The 19,801-nt window shown below is 48.2% G+C and overlaps 1 protein-coding gene across 4 annotated transcripts in view; it reads right to left on the bottom strand.

Moving 5' to 3' along the window:
• Nucleotides 1-13,764, bottom strand: part of PACSIN2 (protein kinase C and casein kinase substrate in neurons 2) — an 84,372-nt gene extending 70,608 nt beyond the window's left edge. Inside the window, exon 1 of one of the 4 annotated variants that reach the window (XM_044228155.1) lies at nucleotides 13,651-13,764. The gene's annotated coding sequence lies outside the window, so the exon portion shown is untranslated. The remainder of the gene's footprint in view (nucleotides 1-13,650) is intronic. The other 3 variants (XM_044228156.1, XM_044228153.1, XM_044228154.1) reach the window with 3 other exon arrangements.
• Nucleotides 13,765-19,801: the final 6,037 nt, after the last annotated feature.

Below are 19,801 nucleotides of genomic sequence, written 5' to 3'. Positions count from 1 at the left end.
TCGTCCCGCTTCCTGCCCCGTCACAGGGACTCGCCCCACCCACCCATCCCTTACAGCCAAGCTTCCTACCAGGGCTGACCACTCGGCTCACCGCCTGCAGCTTCCTCTCCGTCTCTGACGAAGCCGACCACATTACAAAGCAAGACTGCCTGGTGCCCCGCTACAGATACTTCCCAGGCTCCGAGTGCAGACCCATGGTGGTTCCAGGTCTTCTCGGTGCCCCTGCCCTCTCCTCCCCACCCACCACCACGCTCTCCTCTGACAATCGCACCCCGGTGTTCCCAACACTGTCCCTCCTGCTTTTTCTCCCGCTCTTCTGCCCAGGTCTTAGATGTTGGTGATCCTCAGGATTCCGACCCAGGTCCCACTCCCGTAGCGCGCTGTCCCGGGCCCCACTCTCCCGTAGCGCGCTGTCCCGGGGCAAGCAGGACATCCTCCTTTCACCTCATGTCCCCTGATCTGCATCTCTGGCCAAAAAGTCCAGACCCACGCATCCGACTGCCTTCTGGACACCTCCGCTAGGCTGTCACACAGTCCCTGCAAATCACTTCCTACCTTCCCTAAGCCCACCCCAGCCCCTGGGTTTCCCACATCAGGAAATGGCCCCCACCATTCACCCAGCAGCACAGACCAGAAACTCCTTTTCTTCCCACACCCAACACCCTACTGACCCCACCACGCGTAAGCAGTTTCCACGACCTGACAGCAGAGTCCCTCCCAAATCCTCCTGCCTCACCCAGCCCCACAACAACGGCTCTCTTCGGTAAGGCCACCACCCTCTCCTGCCTAGGCCACCAACAGCATACAAGTCTGGTCCCTCTTCCTTTCATCCTCCACGATGTTGCCATGGTGGTCTTTTGGAAGATTAGGTTACACTTCAACTTGGAATCTCCCCAAGACTTCTTAGCCTCGCCAGCAGGGCCTTCCAGCTCCAACGACTGCCCTCCTGAGCCTCCCCATTCCCACCATCTTCCAGTCACACCGTGCTCATTCAGCCACAGCTGACAACCTGCAGCGTGAGAGTAAACATCTGCACTGAGTGTGCTTCCGGAGCAGAGGACTTTAAGTTATATACCTGTTACAGTCCAGGGCGGGGCATCCAGAAGTACAAGCGCGCCAAGTCCATGGCAGTCCAAGGGTGAAGAATGGAGAAAGATTAAAGCCTGAAGACCTGTCAGGGCAGGGGACACCCTGCGCCAGACCTTGGCACACGTCACAGGTCCCTCCTTGGCTCCTGACCTGGGGACGGGAGTGACATGCTGTGTGCCTACCACACTCTGGGCCATGCCACACGTGGCCCCTCACACTCACATCAGGTCTGCAGAAGGCTCATTTCACATGTGGTCAGAGAAAGGGTGAGCCACCAAGTCACCTGCCCCAGGTAGCACCCCAGTACTGGGGAGGGGGCTATGGTCATTTGTGGCTCTCTCCCACTCCTACCCTCCTCACACTCACTCTCCCTTCTCCACAGTGTGGGGTCAGGCATAAGGGTCTTCAAGATAAGGGTCCAGAAGATAAGGGTATTTGCAGTTCCAAAGTTCTACCACTCCAAATGTGGAAAAGAGTTATGACCTATGGTCACCAGAATCTCAAGAAAGTACCTATTACGCAGGATTGAACACATTCAACAGAGGTGGCTTCCTCCTCACGGAGGTAAGCATTCTGGACCAACTGCCCAGGCAGTCACGTTCCAGAGAGACTCACTCTAGGGAACTAGAGAACAAGCTCACGATTTGCCCCCATGTCAACCCAGCAGAGAGCCCAGCTGTGCCACAACAGGTAAAACCGCCTGCCCACAACAGAAGTGGTGTTACTACCACAGAATCTTAGAACGCCCTGACACTAGCGGGAGTGCCCTGACACACGTGCAAATACTTGCACACACGTGCAGACACACACCCTCCTGGAAGCCTGCGGCTCCTCTCTCACTGCGCTGGTGTCGGCTGGGGAGCTCAGGAGGGCACAGCGGCTCCTCACCACCACCACCTCCCCCCTCACTTCAGGGGGTCCTTGCTGCCTGGCGGCAGCACCTGACAAAGGACAGAGGGCCACAGACCCAAGAGATGCGTGCGATGAAGCTGCAGGGAGCTGGGCTGTTGGCTGAGGCACCTTCACTGCTGCTCTTTACCCCCGAGATTCTCTGAGAGCGCAGCCCCACTCTCCCCGGGCCAGTCCTTGACGACCTACATCAAACACTCCTGAAAATTCCATCGCTCGATCAGAAGCACTTGCCCAGTGGGAAATTTCTTCCTTGAGCTGCAAGCTTTGAAACTCAAGAGAGGTACTTAAACCCTAAAAAAGAAAAGTCACGTAGGCCCAGATCAGCCAGAAAGTTTCTTCTGGCAAAAGCAGAAGGAAAAAATACAGAATGGGTCAGGAGGCTCTTTTGTCCAGGCAAGAAAACGGGGGCGTTCACCAAGGACAGACACGACAGGGAAAGAGAGGGAGAGGGACGCCGACCGCCGGGAGCGAGCGGTTGCGAGGCGGCCCGGAGGTCTGCTGGAGCAGGTTCCCAAGATCCAACAAAGGGCATTATTAACAACACGCATGAGTCAGAGTGGCCTCAGGTCAAGCACTTCAACTTCTTTTAACCCCTCCACTTTGAGCAGCCCCTTCTGCAAGGACTTCCTGTCACACAAAGGGCCTCTGTGGGCAGTTCCCCGCTGCCTCTTTTCCTGTGCAGAGTGGCAGCACTCGGTCCCCCTCCCTCCGGGTCAGACTGAGCACACCGCCCGCCCTCCGGAGGGGCCGCAGCCCACCCACACTCCAAGGACAGCAGGAGGGAAGCACGCGGCATACCCGGACGCATCCATCTAGAAGGCCTCGGAAGTCCGCATCTAGGATTCTTCACGAGACGCACTGGCAAGACCCCTGAATTGCCCAGTCACCGCTGGCAAAATGCTTAAGAGTCTGTGATTGATACTGTTTCTCTGTGACATGGAATCCAATCTGCCTTCGAGGTTGTGAGGATCAAATGGCCTTTGTCTGAGACCTGGCACAGAGCCAGCACGGGGGCCTTCGATGACAGCAAGCTGCCGGAGGGAGGGGGACTAGGGGTCAGCCGCAGAGCCTTCAGACGCGACCACGGAGTCATCTGCCTTCTCACAGGCGTGACGGACACTTAGTCCCCATCCCAGGGCCGAGCACCAGGAGAGAATTCTGCACAAAGCGCAGTGGGACCACACAGGAGGGTGTGGACAGGGTGCACGGGGCTGACGTTTAGTGGGGACTCAGCCGCCGGGGAGGTAGGGAAGGGCATTCCAGGTGGAGGACACTGAGTGGCAAAGAGAAGGGCCACAAACTGCAGCCCAGGGGCAGCCAGGCTCTGAGACCAAGCCCCAAAGCGGCTGTGGCTTTCGAGGAGGGAGAGATAACGGCCAAAGAGTGGTGGGGTGCCGAAGGGCACGCCATCCAGGTCGCCTGCCTGTGTCACTCATTACACAGCAGGAAGGGTGACATCTGCTCCGTGCCGCTGCTCTCCTCGCAACAAAAAGCAGCTCGTCCTGATGTGAGCACGGGCGGGAAACCACCGATGAGACATCACGCTCATCAGAGCCGTCAGGAAGCAAACTACTCAAATACTTCTCAAGCAGTGCTGTGACCCGTGCCTTTGAAGTTTAAAAAAAAAGTCATGCAAACCACAAAAGGATTTGATTTTTAAGTACTACACACTCAACTATGGTGCCACTTTCTCAAGACAGTCTTCCGTTTCAGTCAAATGTACAAGCACAAGCCAAAGCCTTCGGCTCGGGAGAAAGCTACGGGGCAGTGTCGACCTGGTGTGACAACAGACAGTGGAGTTTTAACTTGACAGTGATTCTATTTCTTAAGAAGTTCACATAACATGAAGGTCATCCCAGTAATTTGGAAAAATGAATAGGGAACCCACTTATCAAGGAACAATCTAGAACTACTGAGCTATAACCAAACACAGAATTAGTAACTAAAGTTCCCTCTAAACAGGGAGAAAGAGCAGGTTTGTACTAGCTATGACAGGTGCAAATTTTACCTCCTAAACCTCAGTCTTCTTATGTGTAAAATGGCGACAAACATGGCCAACCTATTTCCTGGGACGTTATGAGACACTTAAATGACATACTGGGGTCATTTAAGCCCGGGTGGCTCAGTTGGTTAAGCATCCGACTCTTGATCTCAGCTCAGGTCTTGACCTCGGGGTCATGAGCTCAAGCCCTGTGCTGGGCTCCACGCTGGGTGGCAGCCTACTTAAAAATAAAATAAAATGAAATGAAAATAAACAACACATCAGATGTGAGCACCTGCATTCACTAGGCACGCAGGAAGCGTTCAACTCTACCTGGCTGTCTCTAGTCCAGCTCCTTCCGTCTCTCGGGCCCACAGGGCAGATGTCACTAGAGTAAGCAGAACCTACACACAGAAAACGCCAAGAACACAAAACAAAAACCAAGCCTCTTACGTATCTGTTCTCCTGATGCTACCTGATAAACATTTCCAGTTACAATATTACAAAGAAGAATTTCCATTTATGATAAAATAACCTAATTACCATATATAATAAGCATTATCTGAAAAGCTCTAAAGAAAATGCCTTGGTTGGTATCTTAACTTCAATTTATACTACCAAGCACACATACATGCGCGCGCACGCACACACACACACACACGTGCACAGATACTCCACACACACACAAGCACACACACCCTATATGCCCAAGCATGCGTCCATGCACACACACATTCTCTCCACACACAGACACAGAAAGAGCCTCTCTTTTTTTTTTTAAAAAATCCTAAAAGATGGTTTCATTAAAGCATGGGGTCAGGACCCATGGGCAGAAAGGGCTGCTGCCCCAGGATTATAAAGAACAACTGATTACACACTTCGGAACTGGCACAGATAAAGACAAAGGGAGTTTCCAAAAGGACTTTCAAGGCTCTATCCTTAATAAAACATTTCTCAGTTTGGCTAGCTCAAGAAATAGACTGTGTTCCAAATGTTTAAGCATTTTTAATAAAATATATAATTTATTCTGATAAACTCAGTAAAATTATATTAAGTCAAAATATTTTATAATTTTATGTATATTTATTCCAATCCTCTAAAAACATTGACTTTCTTTTTTAAAATTTATTTTTTATTTCCCACTTTTTAATTTTTTTTTCTTTTTAAAACATTCACATTCTGAATGCCAGAAACCTAGCTAAGAACTGGGGAAAGGGAGCAAACACATCCCTAATAAGACTCAGCCCTACAACCCAGGTATTCACAGTACAGCCAGGAAGAAAAGACAAGATCACACTTGATTAGGGGACAGGAAGGAGAGAGGATGGAGGATAATGCAGGAGGGGCAAGCAGGACTGCAGTTTACAAGAGGAAGGGGGAGACCTGAGGCCTGCGGCCAGGTGACAGTGAGGATGAGGTGTTCGGGCCACGGCCCAGGCTCAGGAGCTGCTCAGAGAGGCCGGACATAGACCGAGGACAGCACCCAATGCCCCCAAGGGCAAAGGCGGCTCTGCTGTAGCCCCTGAGGTCTAAATCACTGACTACTGTAGGTTACTTAAAAATACAGGTTTAAGAGGGTCACTGGGGTGGCTCAGTCTTAAGGCGTCCGTCTTAGGCTCGGGTCATGGTCCCAGGGTCCTGGGACTGACCCCGCATCAGGCTCCCTGCTTAGCAGGAAGCCTGCTTTTCCCTCTCCCACTCCCCCTGCCTGTATTCCCTCTCCCACTCTGTGTGTGTGTGTGTCAAATAAACAAATAAATAAAATCTTTAAAAATAATAATAATAAAGGTTTAAAAGAGGGTGGTTACACAGAGAAATAGTCCAGAAGGCTATGAACCAAAATGTGAACTGCTTCATTCAGCAAAGCGTACCGAGCGAGGGCTTCTGATGCTCCAGGGACCAGAGGACTTGCAGACAGACCAGGAGAGAATGTCGCAGCGGGTGGTGTTGAGGGCTGGGCTGGGACACAAAGCCAGTGGGGGACAGAGTGTTGGGGTCTACTATAGACAGGATGGTGGTCAACAAAGGTCTTCCCGAGGAGGAGACACCTGAGGAAATACTTGAATAAATGTTAACATCTACTCACCCTCTCTGGATGGTGGATTATGTGAGTTTGGGAGTTTTCTTTTTGCATATCTGTATTTCTTAATGTTTCCACCCTAAGAATACTGGTTGGGTCTTTTGAAAATTCTGAAATTCAAACTTTTGAAAATTCAAAAGGAAATAAGGCAAGGGCCCTAGGCACCTTTGTAATGTCCATAAGCATGAAACCTAAGATTTCTGGTAAAGGAATCCATGACCCTTATCTTCAAGTGACTGATAATTGGCCTGTGTATCACTTACATTCACTCAGTTCAAGTGCCCACACACCTTCCAGCCCTGTCCTGCGAAGCACCCGGCAGCACCTTCACTGCTGGAAAGGCCACAGGGTCCAGGCTTCTGGGCCCTTCCCTCTTCTCTGCATGCCAGTTTCCAGGTGAATTCTCCTTCCTGTGACTTTCAACACCAGTCCCCCACTGATGCCTCCTGACTTGACTTCCCCAGCACAGAACTCCCTTCTGCACTGCAGAGTCCAGCGCAGCCCCAAACACTGGCTCAGCACCAACTCCTTGGCACCCGATGGGCCTCTCTGACGCACTGCCCAAAACTCAGCTCTGGCTCCTCCATCCCCAAGACAGGCTCCTACCCAGTCTTTCTCTTTCAGTAAAGGGCTCCATCATCTACGTGGCCACTTAGGGCACATGCCCCCATGCCACCCCTGACGCCTCTCCTTCCCTCACACCCTACATCCATCAGCTCCACCTTGCAACAGAGCTAGAGTGGGGCCACCTCACACCATCTCTGCTTCAGCTACCTGGGGCCAAGCCACCGAACTTAAAACTTGCCAACAGTTGTGTCTTTCAGCATCCTGGAAAACGCTCCTCACTAATCTACACTCCCCACCCTGACCCACAAGGTCCCATGTGATCTGCCTCCAGGTTCCAGCTCCAGGGCCAGCTTGTTCCAACACCTATCCCTGGCTCCTCCAGCTGCAGTGACCTTCCCGTGGGCCTCCAAACACACCAAACTCAGACCTATCTTCACACCTGCTTCCTCTCTGCCAGGAACACCCACCCCCAGGGTCTGCTGGCTTTGCTGCTTCACATCATCACACAGCCGCTCACATATCACCTTCTTTAAAAAGCCCAACCCGTCCCCATTCCTCTGACACATCAGCCCCTAAACTCTACTTTTTTTAAAAAAAGTAACACTCAGTCTCCTGTGCCAAATTACGTATTTATATACTGTCTCTCACCACCCACAAGAACACAAGCCCCTGAAGAACAAGAACTGTGTCAAGTTCACCCCCTATCCTCAGCACTGATGCACAATAGAAGCAAAATAAACATGTGTGGAACGAATGAGTCAAGGAATATGCTAGGCTCTGACACAAACATGCACTATGACAGAACACACTTCTGTTCTCAGCAGCAAGACAAACCAGGTATCTTATGAGTCTCCCACTGAAAAATGTTAAAAGCTGAATAAATATAATTGTATCACTTTATCATACTCCAAATGATCATAAGGGAATCTAAAGACATCAAAAAGGCAAATTTAAAGAAATATAAGTAGATAAGTCTTCTTTATCTCTGATGTAACAGAGAGAGACAAAGAAAGAAAATATAAAAGATTGACTAAAGACGGGAAAAACAGGGAAGCCTAACTTCCATCTAATAAACTTCCAGAAGGAGGTAACATTAAGGATGGGTAAGAAGGAATCTTTAAAGACCATTTCTCAGCATGCCTAAAGACACTAAACCACAGACTAAGGAAGCCCAATGAACTCAAGCAAGATTTTAGAGATAGTGAGCCACACCAAGATAAAGTAAAACTGTAGAACCTCAAAGGCACAGAAAAGATTGTAGAGGCAACCAGAGAGAAAAGACCACAAAGAATAACAACTGGACTAAGAACAACAGTGAAAGCCAGAACACACTGTAGTGATATATTCTACATGCTTAGCAACAATATTTGCCAACTCAGAATTCTATACCCAACAAAACTAGTTTTTAATAAGAACTAGATATCTGCAAACCTGTAAAATAGATACCACCACCACCACCCTCCCAAAAAAGACATCACAGAAAAGAAAATTCTAAAACATCTACCTCAGGCCAAAAAAAAAAAGAAAGAAAGAAAAAAGAAAAAGATAAAGAAATGATCTCAGAGGGGCACCTGGGTGGCTCAGTGGGTTAAGCCACTGCCTTCGGCTTGGGTCATGATCCCAGGGTCCTGGGATCGAGTCCCGCATCGGGCTCTCTGCTCAGTGGGGAGCCTGCTTCCCTCCCTCTCTCTCTGCCTGCCTCTCTGTCTACTTGTGATCTGTCTGCCAAATAAACAAATAAAATCTTAAAAAAAAAAAAAAGGTAATATGTCTTAAAAAAAAAAAAAAAGAAATGATCTCCGAGGGAAAGCTTGAAGCACAAGAAGAAAGGGTAAGCAAATATACACATAAATACACTAACATATATAAACAGCACTGACTATATGAAACATAGTATCTAATTTGTAGGATTCTAAAATTCAGAAAGGAAACGCTGAATAAATTGGGAGGAGTGTGGAGTTAAAATGTTTTAAATCCTTCTGAGAGAAAAGAAAGAGAAAAGACATTACTTTGGATTTGTTATGTGTTAAACCATGCAGGGGATAACCACTAACGGGCTAGACAGAGGATTTAATTTCTAGACTAAAAGAGAGAGAGAAAACAAATGCAATGGAGGTGGGGGGCATGATGGAACTCAGCTGAAACAAAAGAAAACCAACAAAACAAAACAAAACACTTCCCAGAACTGCAGCAAACAGAAAGCACAGGAACAAGAAAAGGCTGCTGCTTACCGCCTTTTCTATTCAAATTGTACTGGAGATAGTAGCCAACTCAGTAAGAAAAGTCAGTAAAGATACAACAACCAGAAAAGAAGAGAAAACCCCATCACTGTTGGTAGATGATGTGGCCTCCGCAGGGCTGAAGGCTCCTGGAATGACATCCCGGGCGACGGCTGGCAGCTACCGTGCGTTTGGATTCATCTCCCATGAGGAAAACGGCAGACTGACTTCACAGAAGAAACGGAAACTCAGGGAGGTTAAATATCTTGCCCAAAGCCACCTGGCAAGTAAAGGGCTGGTTTTGAAATTAAGTCTATCTGTGCCCGCAGCCTAACCACTGTGCCCGCCACAGAGCGAGACAAACCACGACACCACAGGGTAAGCAGCCCAGAGGCGAGTACCCCCGGGTGATCACGGGTGCCGGGAGCGCCTGCGAACGTGAGACCAACCTGAAGAGAGCCCGGGAGAGAGCCGGCGCCACCAGGTCCGCGCAGGGAAGCTCAGGCAGGGAAGGATGCTCCGGAGGGGAAAGTGCAGCAGGCACTAGGGTAAAAACGTATGAAAGAATCCAGAACGTGCCGGTGGGGGACGAGGAGAGAGGGAAGAGCTGAATACCACGAGGCCGAGCAGGGGCCAGCAGGCTAAGCCCCTGGAGGGCCACATTGGGGATGTGGACTCCTCCGGGAGGAGGAGGGACCTGGTCGCGGTCCAGGAAGGAAAGTTCCTCCGACAGAGGATGGCAAACAGACCACCGAGCGTCTGGACCTGAGCCGTCCGACAGACCAGCCTCCAGCTACAGAACACTTGCACTACGGCTGGCACCCCTGAGGAACTGTCTTTTTAATCTCCCTGACTTCTCATTCAAGTTCGTATAAATAGCCACATGTGCTTAGCGCGGCTATACTGGGCGGCGCAGCTGTAGAGGTTAGAGAGGAAGCAGGAGAAGGGCTTAGGCGACGGGACAGAGCAGTGACGTTCTTGACGAACAGAGGACACCGCGAAGGATTATGCTAGGTAGGAATGCGGGGCAGAGGAGGCCAGGGATTCAAAAGTCCTCATCTGGGGGGCACCTCCGTGGCTCAGTAGGTTAAGCCTCTGCCTTCAGCTGGGGTTATGATCTCAGGGTCCTGGGATCGAGCCCCACATTGGGCTCTCTGATGAGCGGGGAGCCTGCTTCCCCCTCTCTCCCTGCCTGCCTCTCTGCCTACTTGTGATCTCTCTGTCAAATAAATAAATAAAATATATATATTTTTTTAATTCCTCAATTGGGAGTCAGGCTACGGGGTAATGTCACAAAGAGAAACAACTCGGAAGGAAGAACTGGGTTAGGGTGGAGAGGAACCGGCTTGGGCCCGATATATCAGAAGAAGCTTGGGTGCTGCAATCCAGCCACGGGGCGCCCCCGAGTTGGGCACACTCTCTCCCATCTCCCTGCGTCTGCACACACAGTTTCCGTCGCCTCTTCTGCCTGACGGGCCCCTCTCTGAAACCCACCACCGGACACTGATGTCTTTCCCCAACCTCCCCCATTCTTCACAGCAGGAGAAGGTCCCTACAGCTCCAGAAGGAGACTCGGTGCGCTGGCGTTTAGAAGTCTCTACCCCACTGCCCTGGGAGCTCTCCCATGGCAAGGACTCAACCTCATCCTGACCCCGGGGCCAAGCCCAAGACCTGAGGTACACTCGGCAGACAAGAGACTCTGCCAGGTGGGCAAACTCACCATACGTAGCGCGTGGACACAGACGAGCAAGCCACCCGACCCGGCCACCCATCGTCCAGGTGCACCATGCCTCCACGTGGTGGCCTGTGCACGGCTGGAAATCAGCACAGAGCTCGCCAGGAGCCTGCACAGTGAGAGCAGAGTCAGCGCTGGGGCGATCACAGCCCACATGCACCCTGTTGTGAGTTTTCATTGTCATGACAACGTCTACCTTCCCAAACTCACACTCCTCAACCTTAAGCAGTCGACAGGATGCGCCTAAGAATAACCATAGGGTCTTGGAGTTCAACATTAAACATGCAAAGACTTCTTTGCATAGCGGCCCTGATGCTTGTCTGCGTGGCCTCAGGGTCTTGCTGTGTAATACTCTTCCCCCACGGTACGGGCCAGACCGCAGGGCGCTTGCGCTGAACACACTCACGGGCAGTGAATTAACAAAACATTTCTGCTTTCCGGGTCAACAGGTATTCAGCACTGTGCCCTGTGCTATTTTTTTCCTTGTGCGTCAGTTCATGGTGGAAAAGAACCATAAAGAGGTCACTTTGCCGTCCCCAAGCTGCTCTGGACTCCATTTATCCTGCTCCACTAGCCCTACCGATACTGAAAACAAAGACCGAATTCCAACTCGGGAAGTTCGACATTTTAGCCTGCTAGCTACATCAACAACATCTTGTCAAGTAAGCAAAATCATTCTCCCCTGATCTCCCTTAAAGACTCCACTGCAGAGCAGTTCTGATGAGAAACAAGACTGAGTATGAAACTCAGCACAGGCTTCATGCTAAAAAGAAAAAGAAGGAAAGAAAATCGTAATCCCTTACTACTGTGATGGCCAGTGGCACACATTTCAAATTCAGAATACTTCCTGTCAGATTCTTTAAGTTAACAAAAAAATAGAACAATATGCTTTATTGGTCCACATAAAGATTAATTTCTTATGATTCACTTATGACAGAGTCTAATGAGAAAAATCTTTAGGCCAGATTCCCAGCACTGGAGATGTGAAGTAGGCACCGAGTCTGTCTCCTGGCATCAAGGTCGAACTGAAAGATGCGAATATATTTAGACCAAGCTGGTGAGACAGGAGCAGAGTGCCTTCTGCGGCAACCGCCATGGAAAGGGGGCCGCTGCAACTCATCCGTTCACTCAAATTAATGGCCCATGTTTTCCACTATTACTTCCCCTCATATTCACACACACACACACACACACTCTCTCTCTCTCTCTCTCTCTCTCTCCTCTTTACCTCAATCTAGGATCTAGGATCTAGCTGGCATACTGGGAGAAGTTTTCTCAAGGCCTTAGAGAAGGTTCTAAGGCCACCACCAGAAGCTGCCCTGGAGAGGAGCCCTGAACAGAGATGGAAATGAGGAAGGCCCACATGACACCAATAGCATAAACTCTCAGGGACTTCTGGGCCTGTTAATTGTGAGATAATATGTGAAGAAAGCTGAGAGAAGAAAGGCTGGTGACCCAGAAGCCAGTCTAAATTCACTGAGCTATCAACAAGCCATATGACCTTGGACAAGCCAAGACAGTATGTCACCTCTAGGTCTTATACTTTGCTTAAAAAAAAAAAAAAAAAAAAACAAGCAAAGAAGAAGGGCCTGACTATACCGCCAGCAAGAGCCATTACAACTCTAAATATTGTGTTCCCATCTTTCCAAATATGCCACCAAATGAACAGCAGAATTACATGGCTGGGCAAAACAGAGGACTAACGATATATAAAAAGAAGGGGGGGGCTTATTTTTACTACTGGCATAAATCTCAGACCTGTAAGACGTGTTTCAGTCTTAAGTTACAATACCTCTCTGTCGTTTTCACAAACACAGCATTTAAAGTTTATCTAGAATTCATTAAGATAACAGTGTGAAGAAAATTTGAGGAGATCCTCAAAATTACAACAGCAAGGGCAAAACCTATGGACCTCATTAAGGTCTGAGAGAAAGATCACATGTTTGGGGAATTTCTAAAAAAATAGGAAAACATGACGCTAAAAGTGTCAGAAATCCACAAATCATACAAAGTAATGACCTAGCAAGGAAATATGTGGTACAGACTGTACCAGCATGGCATTTCTGGAGAACAGAAGGAAGACCCTGACGCTGCCTTTCTAATTATCACGGCAATAGGTAATCCAAAAAGTATATTCACTTCACGATGGATCGCTCAAGTACTGGGATTTTTTTTAAAAAAAGCAGCAACCCTCTAATTAGAAGCACAGCACTGCATAAACAAAAAGGAGGGAAGGGGAGGCAAAATTTTCAATTCCAGAATATGACTAGTAGATAAGAAACAATTAAATACGCATGTGAGGCTGCTCGGTTGTTGGAACAATAAAACTTTTACATTTTGGTATCTACTAAAAATAAAAGTGCAGTGCCTAGTGACAGCAGTCAGATGGAGCAGAGGGCACCAGGGCCAGCTGCGGAGAGGAAGGAGAAAGAACTGCCGGAGGAGGAAGGCAGAGGGGGCCTTGGAGCAAGCCGCATGCTAATTCTGGGAGTCTGGAGCAGACGGCCATGAAACAGCAGTCAGTGGCAACCAGAGAAGCTAGTTTGTCCCCTGTTTCTCCCGAGTCCCATTTACGTGTTCGAAGGTTAGATTTGGCTGTTAAGAAAGGAAATGGCAGCATGTAAAAGACATAATGCCTGACAGCAGGAAAAGAAAGCAACCCTCTACTAATAGTTAACTCAAGTAACTCACTTAGCTCCCCAGTAAGAAACAAGTACGTAGCTGGGCCAGAGCTTGATTCATTTCCTCTATTTAGGAATGAAGCATGCACGTAAGTTCTAAAACCAGAGTAAAAATTATAGAGCAAGATCTTTCATTTGTTTAGGCCAAAGTCGATTCACCAAGGAAATCAAACATTTATTCTGACATTTTCTCAAGGCATTTTGGAAAAACCCTCCACACTGTTCGGTTAATGTTGAACATTTCCATCAAGAAGCTCTAAAACTAAGTGTGTTTAAAAGGCGAGATTTCTGTTAAATCAAGCACGCAGGAAAAAAAAAAAATCAATGAAAACTGCTTTGAAAAAGGTCTCCCTTCAAGGAAATACAGGCTTTAAATAGCAACTCACGTTTTTCTGTCAAATGCCGGCTTCAACTGCCTCACTTTGCAGATCAGCTTCCGTACCTGCCTCCTTCCGACCCTGCTGGTATGTCTGACCTCCAGCTCCCAGCCGAATTCTCCCAGCACATTTCATCATTTCCTGTTGGCTGCCGACTCCTTGCGGGGAGATAAGGCCAGTCCCCGACGCTGCTGCAGGCACCCTCCAGGCACCAGGTTCTCAGACCTCCGCTCCCGGCCAGCTAGGGCCATCATAGAAGAGCTTTCTTTTTGGAAAATGGCCTAATAGAATCTCAGTATATGAGAGAAAGTCGGAGAGAGGAGATCGGAGAACAAAAGTCCTAACACCCCCCTCCAAAATCAACTTGTATATAAACTAACTTATACTGCCTACGACAGTCTCAGAATCTCTCCTTGTATTTGATCCTTCCACTCAGGAGGAAAAAAAGACCTGCTCCGGAGCTAAGATGCCAGGCATCACAGGGGTTAATGTGACAGAGACTTCCCTGCACGGGATGATCTTACATTGTCCCTACACAGAAAACTCAACTTCTCTTTGGGACTCCAACAGCAAGGCAAAGCAGCTCAACAGTGGGGGACGCAGAGGAAGAGGGAGCGGGCTCAGTGCTGGAGAACCCAGGCTCTCTCTCCGCAGCACAGACAGCTCCGAAGACACTCATATGTGCACACGTGATTCCCCAGAAGTAAAAACCAAAAACCAAAGTAAAAGTAAAAACCAAACCCCAAAACACCTTTCTTCCTAGAGTTTTACAAAGAATTAAAAATGAAGAAGTAACAAGGAATAAATATAACTTTAGGGAAAGATGTCCTAACCCATTTTAAAATGCATGCGCCCAGGGGGCGCCTGGGTGGCTCAGTGGGTTAAGGCCTCTGCCTTCAGCTCAGGTCATGATCCCCAGGCCCTGGGACTGAGCCCTGCTCTCTGCTCAGCAGGGAGTCTGCTTCCTCCTGTCTCTCCGCCTGCCTCTCTGCCTACTTGTGATCTCTGTCTGGCAAATAAATAAATAAAATCTTTAAAAAAAAAATGTATGCACCCATGAGGACACATACAATATAATTCCCTCTAGATAAGGTGAAGAGAAGGCACCACGACACTGTGGGGCTTGAAGCCAGGGCAGAATGGCAAAGGGACCGGGCATGAAAGGGACCTCAGGAGCACTTCTTAGCAGGGCTCTGTTTCCTGAGCTGTTCATATGCTGCATTTGTGAAAATTCATTGCTGTACCCACTTACAGTATGTGCTCTTGTATGTATGTACATTTATTCTGTCTCAATAAAAGTATTTTACAAAATGTATGCAACAATATCAAAAAATACAAACACTACAAGAAAGAGCAGGTACTGAAATTAATCTGTAAAAACACAAGAAATGCAAAAAACATTTCAAGGGCTCAATTTCTCCCAAAGTACACTCCCAGAAGATACACGTGCACCCTCCCCCAATCCCTATGGCAAGCTGGATGCTACATTTAAATGGTGGTAGCCCGAACAGAGCCAAACCTGTCCCCCCCTTGCAACTTGGGCCCCTAGTCTGACCTTGTGACACAAAACAAAATAGGTTGAAAACATCTTTCCAAAATCTGTATTTAGAAATTCCTTGATGGAAAAACAACAATAAAACAAGGATCATATCAACACGAGGCTCAATTATTTGACATATGATAATAATTCATACTACTTGGAAATCATACTACCATATCCCCCACCTAAAAACAAAAACAACAACAACAAAAACACAGCCGTTGGTCCCACACCATGCAAACTTTGCTTTACCTCTGGAGCAGCTTCGCTGATGACCTGCAGCACTCAACAGAGAGGCAAGGCTGAAGCATGGGGCCGGCCCCGCTCCTTGGTCTGGGAGGCCGGCAGGGAGGCCGGCTACTTCCTCCTGGGGCTTACTGAGGGTTTAATGGCCCTAAAGGTCATCTTATCCAGGGACACTAAAGCTGGAAAAGGCTGAATAATGTTTCTAGAGGCTACTTCAGTGTGCCTGACCACAACGCACAGACAGCCTTTCTAAAACTAATGGCCTGACAGTTATCTTCCAAAGCATTTTAACTAAATTTAAGCAGCACAAGAATATGGTCACAAAAGTCCTTTTCTGGGAGTATTTTCTTCCACTAAGAAAGAACAAACACCTGGGTTCTGGCAAACCAAGCTGACTTACCTCCTTTCCCTTTTCATCAGCTAGCATGACCAAAAACTCTCCTTTGCCCCAGAGCCCCACTTAGGCCTCTCGGTTATAAGACAGGTCAACCACATCGAGGTGGAGTAAGTTGTTTATTTATTTATTTATTGTAATCCAACAAACACCAGCTGCTTGGTAAACACTCACACAGTGCTCACTTTAGGGTTAATCATGAAAAGAATCCCATCAGGGGACTGTCACCTCCTCCACTTTCCAACTCAGATAACTGAGGTACAGAGACTGTATTACCTGCCCTGTGTCCCAAAGCTGTCACGTCGGGGGAGCTGAACCCAGGCAGTCCGCTTCCAGAACCCAGCTGTTAACCATTACACTACCTCTCCATGTTGGCTTCCCTCAATAAATCAGAAGTGGGTCCTGGGCAGAGCTGCCACGTAATAAAAATCTGATTTGAACTGAATTAAGAATGCAGATAGTGGTGGGATGATGAAGTCATGAGCCGGGCTTTCCAGTAGGGCTGGGGCATTCTCTCCCGGGCCCCACAACTTTGACTAGCAGGTTCCTAGCTGGAGAGCAGCTGTCCTGACCCTCTGGGGGAGAACAAGACTGGCTTGGGCAGCTGTCCTACCCCCTAAGGTGGTACCGGGACAGACACACTGGTCCAGGGAAACCCACCTGCTAACCTCTCCCGCCTCTCCCACGTGGTGCCTAAACTGGTATTTCCAGTTCCATTCGGGTTTCTGTCACCAGACTTGAAACCTTTGGGCACAAACATTAGTGCCAGGCACAGGGCTTAAGGCCTTCGGGCCCCATGGTTGAAAAAGCCAACATCCCTGCCCTGGACTTCTCAGTGTACGGGCAGGGCAGATGTATAAATAAAGAAAAATGGCACGAGCTGATAACGAACCAACACGCATGGAGGGCTGGGGGAACACTATGAAGGCAGCAGTGAGCTAGTGGGGGAAACAGGGTCAGGGAAGCCTTCATGAAGGAAGGGACAGGATTCGGTTCTCCAAGAGCTTACCATCAACCTACTCAAACCATGTAGAGTAAGGCAGAAAAAATTTCTGCAACAAAATCCAGCAAGTTAGCCGAAGACTACCAGTGACTTCATGTCCTCCGCCCTCAGCTGATGGCTAAGCCCATGCGTGGCAGTCATTGGCCCGGTGTCAGGCACAGATGTGAGGGTGACACCGGACTGGCTGCATCGTCTCTCGGATACCTCTGTTCTCTTACAGGATGAAAATGGCTGCCTTTACTAAGCTCTTTTAAAAGACTCCGTAAGATAGTACGACTATCCTCGTTGTACGGAAGAAAACCACCACAGAGAAATTAAGCAACCTGCCCAATATCACCCAGCAAATAGTGGCGGAATGGGATTTGAACTCAGGTCTACCTGATACTTTCAAAGCACATCCTCTCCCCACCACGCTCATGCCTGCCCCGGAACTAGGCCCGTGAGGAACATGAGGATAGTGGGCAACAGGTCATGTCATATGGGGGAAAGAACAAAATTTTCCCCACATGATTTTTCCCCATTCCTCTATTGGTCTATCCTTGCTTTAATGCCACACTTTTTCTAAAACAGCTTTATTGAGATGTAATTCACATACTATAGAATTCAGTCATTTAAGTATAGAATTCAGTGGTTCTGAGTGTATTTACAGAGCTGGGCAACCTTCACCCCAGTCAATTTTAAGACACTGTCATCACCTCAAAAAGGAACCCCATGTGCTTTAGCTGTCATCTCTGTCTCCCCAATTTCCCAACCTGAAACAACCAGTTACTCTTACAAGGTGATTCTTAAAGAGCTTATGGGCACACGGTCATGAGGTTGTTAGTAAAACAGTGCAAACTTTAGTTGTGCTTCAGTCCTCCCTCCTGGGCTAAAGCTAACAGCTGAGCCCAGACAGGGCCAGGGAAAAGCCAGACAACTTAGAGGCAGGTACTGCGGTGAGAGGTGGGGGTATCTGGCCGCCCCATGCTAGATGGGCTCCACGGTTCTCATGCCCCTAAACTTAGGAAGCCCTAAATGCCGAGCCACATGGTCAAGCAGCCGCCAGGATGGTGGAGTCACGCAAGAGCTCTAGAAGATCCCCTCTGGTCACAAGACCTTACACCACTAAGATGCCATCTCCCTGTCTCCAGAAAGACAAAGCAGGATGAGATCTGCTATCATAGATGGGGGTAACCAGAACAGAGTTGTTCTGAGAAGCCAAACTCTTCAAGGATGGATTATCAAGACTAGCAACGGCCTGGAGAAAAAGTGCCTCCTCTGCACTTTCCCCCAGCCTTCCTCAAGTGCTAAGGAGAGCTGGAGGAAAGGGATCTACAAACAGACCACGCACATACTTCTGCAGAGCCCTGAATTCTCTAGTCACTTCCGCATACAGATCACGAAACTGCTCCATGCAGCATCACTACATCCTACAAAACTCCTCAACACTGAAGAGGAATGAGCTTCTGACAGATATACACAGGTTCATCACAGAAAGTTCTTGGTGAGCAAAAGAGACCAGATGCAAAAGGGTGTGCATTTTGTTCTAGTTACATGAAATTCCAAACCCGGCCAAACAAATCCATAGTGACGGATCTATGTCTGCCTGGGGCCAGGGGCTGGGTGGGGGCTGACGGAGCAGGGAACAAGGAAAGTTCTGAACTGATGGAAATATTCTGTCTCACTTGGGACAGAGGCTATACAGGCGTATCCATTCATCAAAGCCCCTAAATGGGTCCGCTCTGTTGTTAAATTAATACCTCAATAAAGAGAAAAGGGAGGGGAGAGGTGGGGGGGGGGATGAGGGAAAGAAGACAGGAGAGGAGCCTGCTGCGGAGCCTGAACAACGCCCTCTGTGGCAGCGCGGCCACAGCCCTCACCAAGGACTGGCCTGCAAGGTGCTGCCAAGCCCATGTCTTGCCAGCATGCATGCATTGCACTGGGTCTCAGTTCTTGAACGACTGATCCTCTAACACATACAACTGATTCTGATGAACCTGAACAGTCCACTTCCTGACGGGGTTAACTCAGCTCTCCAACGCCACCGCAGTAAAAAGTGTGATGATGTCAGCCAGCGACTCAGGAATGGCTGCTTTCGGTGACAGGCTCCAATGGCTGTTTGACAGTCAGTGAACAAGTAAAATCTAATGTGATAATTACAGGTATCAGCTTTTCTTCTCCTCAAATGATAAGTAAATCTTAAGTTCTAGAATTTAAATAGGTTATGTAGGTTATATAAAACATTCTTATCGTCAATCTTTTTTTCTTTCTATTTTTTTTTTGGATGGGGGAAGAGGGTAGCGGCTAGGTTCAAATCCTACGTGTTAGCCTTTCATATTTTTCATGAAACAAGACATAAATAGAGCCATCTTGCCTTTAGTCTCTCTCTCTCTCTCTCTCTCTCTGTATATATACACACACACACACACGAATAAACCAAGCCAAATTTCTAACATTCTCGATCAAAGAAGAAGGTGCCAGAACAAGCTGAACTAAGTACTAGTTCTATCTTTGGCAAAGTTTAAAAAAAAAAAATTTAAAACCCTTTATATAAGCTTCTTTGCTTCCCTGGCAGTCACCCAAAGCTAAAGAAAAAAAAAAAAAAAAAAAAAAAAAAGCCAAACTAATTAAAGCAGAAAGCCCAATTGAGAAAAACTTCAAAGCACCAATGTGATATGAAAAATATGTTAATTTCTTTTCTTACACATTTTATAAAATGCCACCATGAGAAGAAACACCTGGGCTTCCAACACAACATCTCAGTGGTTAAGACATCACCTGCAGTTCTGGGGCCAGCTCAAGCCTTCCTTGGACAACACACCGAAGATGGAAAATGATCTCTGAAGGAAGGTCTGAATTCAAAAAGGAGTGGTGAACGAGATTTGTGGTGAGTTTTGGGGTATTTTCAAGACTAAAGTTAGAGCTCTGCTCTGCTCATGTTTTACTGGAGGTTTACGGGTGTGATTTTCCCCCTCATTTGTTTCTATGTGCCCTCTCC

This window comes from Neovison vison, chromosome 12 (genome assembly GCF_020171115.1).
Source record: "Neovison vison isolate M4711 chromosome 12, ASM_NN_V1, whole genome shotgun sequence".
NCBI classification, from domain to species: domain Eukaryota; kingdom Metazoa; phylum Chordata; class Mammalia; order Carnivora; family Mustelidae; genus Neogale; species Neogale vison.
Note: the sequence above shows the minus strand (reverse complement) of the source record. Positions and strands in the feature narration are given on the sequence as shown.